At 52.6% G+C, this 2,665-nt stretch overlaps 1 protein-coding gene across 1 annotated transcript in view; it reads left to right on the top strand.

Annotated features, from left to right (window-relative positions):
- Positions 1-990: 990 nt before the first annotated feature.
- The window catches only part of LOC122542695 (TNF receptor-associated factor 3-like), a 61,274-nt gene continuing 59,599 nt past the window's right edge, over positions 991-2,665 (top strand). The window contains exon 1 of the mRNA XM_043680674.1: positions 991-1,476. The gene's annotated coding sequence lies outside the window, so the exon portion shown is untranslated. The remainder of the gene's footprint in view (positions 1,477-2,665) is intronic.

Genomic DNA, 2,665 nt, shown 5'->3' with positions numbered 1-2,665 from the left:
TTCCCTCTCACCCAAAACCTATGCCCTCAAGGGGCAGTTGGGGACGGGCTGAAAGTTTTCGCTCCAGGTTCATGGGTTCAAACCCCACCCCGGCAGCTAGGAAGGAGGGGGAGGGGGGAGGGGGCGGGGAGGGAGTTGATTTCGCTCACCTCTGCAGTTGTTGCTGTAAAATACTGTCAAAATCCATCTAGGCCCAGGTTAGGGGAGGGGAGATCTGCCAACCTTACCCAGTCTGGGTCTACACGTGACTGCAGACTCGCAGCAACTGGGGAGGTGGGGAGCTGACTCCTAACTGCTCTCGGAAATGGCACAGCTCAAGGGGCAGTTGGGGACGGGCTGCAAGTCTATGCCACGCAAGGGTAAAGGAAATTGAAAAGTGAAATCCTCATGCGGTGTGCCGTGACAGGAGGTTGGAGGCGTAGTGGTAGGTACTGTCATCGGAGGCTGAGGGGTGACCTTATAGAGGTTTATGGCACACCACATGAGGATTTCACTTTTCAATTTCCTTTACCCTTGCGTGGCATAGACTTGCAGCCCGTCCCCAACTGCCCCTTGAGCTGTGCCATTTCCGAGAGCAGTTAGGAGTCAGCTCCCCACCTCCCCAGTTGCTGCGAGTCTGCAGTCACGTGTAGACCCAGACTGGGTAAGGTTGGCAGATCTCCCCTCCCCTAACCTGGGCCTAGATGGATTTTGACAGTATTTTACAGCAACAACTGCAGAGGTGAGCGAAATCAACTCCCTCCCCGCGCCCACCCCCCCCCTCCCCCTCCTTCCTAGCTGCCGGGGTGGGGTTTGAACCCATGAACCTGGAGCGAAAACTGTGAGGCCTTGAATTGGTGGACTATGATTGAGGTGCAAGTCATTTGCAGAACAAGCAGCAACAGAGATAAGAATTTGTAAAAAGGAAATGTATGGTCACATTTTCACGTCACTAAAACCCTCCCTTAAGGAACCTGCGTTACATTGGGAAGGCTTGGGGCTAGGGTTAGGGAGCGAGCTGATGTGTGAGCGATGGCACACTGACTGGCATCACATTGGGACCATTTTTCTGTTCTCACTCTTCATACTAGAATTGAACTGGTGGAGGTCTGTACTGAAGGGGTTACACAGAAGTGGAATGATGATAGGTCAGAACTGAACTGGGGATTTCCAAAAGGAAACCAATTTTTTTTTTTCTCTGTGTGTTTTCTGTCAACTTGTGGGAGAGGGACCGACTCAGAAGAAGGACGAGATTAAGCACAGGGTGCTTTCCACTGTTAGTAAATCGGTAAAGTCTGAAAGGCTTGACTGAGCCCGGGGTAAAGCTGCCTTCTGCTGAGCTGCACCATTCACTTCGTCTCCCTTGATAGAAAGTACCAGCCCCTGCCAGGGGTTAGTACAGACTTGGCGATGGCTGTGGATGAAGCTGGGTCCGAAGCAAGTGTCTCGATTTGATTTTCAGCCCAACCCTGTTATGCCACAACCGTTTTCTAAAAGGTAATTGAATTCCTGCCTTCGTTTAAGGTCGAGGTTAATCCAAAGCAAATGGTGAGGAATTCCCCTCTGCGCACAGGTGAAGAATGTGGGAGCCAACTCAGGGAAAGCACGAGTGAGCGAGGTGATGGGTGTTTTCTCGAGTTTGGCAAACCCGATTATCCGAATGACATGGGCGGGGAGTATTTCATTCGGAAAATCGAATGTTTGGATTTATCCAATCATCGGGACCTTGAGATCTTGTTCAGATAATCTGAAATTTGGATAATTGCTGTTGGGATAATTGAGTTTGTACTGTATTTGATTAGATTTGATTAGTATCCTTACAGCATGGAAACAGGCCCGTCAGCCCAACAAGTCCACGCCGACCCTCCGAAGAGTAACCCACCCAGACCCATTTCCCTCTGACTATGGCAATTTAGCCTGGCCAATTCAGCTGACCTGCACATCTTGGGAGCCTTGGACTGTGGGAGGAAACCGGAGAACCCGGAGCAAACCCACACAGACATGGGGAGACTGTGCAAACCCCACACAGACAGTCATCCAAGGCTGGAATCAAACCTGGGACCTCCAACAGCAGTGCGGCACACCCTCAGCACTGACCCTCCGACAGTGTGGCACTCCCTCAGCACTGACCCTCCAACAGTGCAGCGCTCCCTCAGCACTGACCCTCCGACAGTGCGGCACCCCCACAGCACTGACCCTCCGACAGTGCGGCACTCCCTCAGCACTGACCCTCCGACAGTGCGGCACTCCCTCAGCACTGACCCTCCGACAGCAGTATATGGGGGTCGGCTGCCCTTATGTCTTGCATGGACTTGGCAGTGAGCTGGGAACGGGGGGAGTTGTGAAACTATTGAGACCGATGGCAAATGGGAAGGTGGCCTTTAATTGCTGCAGTGGGTCTTAAAAGCTCAGAGTGCCCCAAGATAGTGCATGGCCTCCGAATTCATTTTCGTTTGTGATATCACTGTCGCAGTGTGTGGACAGGGTGGCAGCCATCTGGTACACAGAAAGATCCCATAGTCTGCACTGTGAGAATGGCTGGGTGATCTACTTGTGGTAGTGGGGCTGGTTCAGGGGTAAACATTTACCCAGGATACTGGGGGAGGGCTGGATCTCTGACAGCAGTGCAGCACTCCCTCAGCACTGACCCTCCAACAGTGCGGCACTCCCTCAGCACTGACCCTCT

The sequence above is a fragment of the Chiloscyllium plagiosum genome, chromosome 41 (genome assembly GCF_004010195.1).
Source record: "Chiloscyllium plagiosum isolate BGI_BamShark_2017 chromosome 41, ASM401019v2, whole genome shotgun sequence".
NCBI lineage: Eukaryota > Metazoa > Chordata > Chondrichthyes > Orectolobiformes > Hemiscylliidae > Chiloscyllium > Chiloscyllium plagiosum.
Note: the sequence above shows the minus strand (reverse complement) of the source record. Positions and strands in the feature narration are given on the sequence as shown.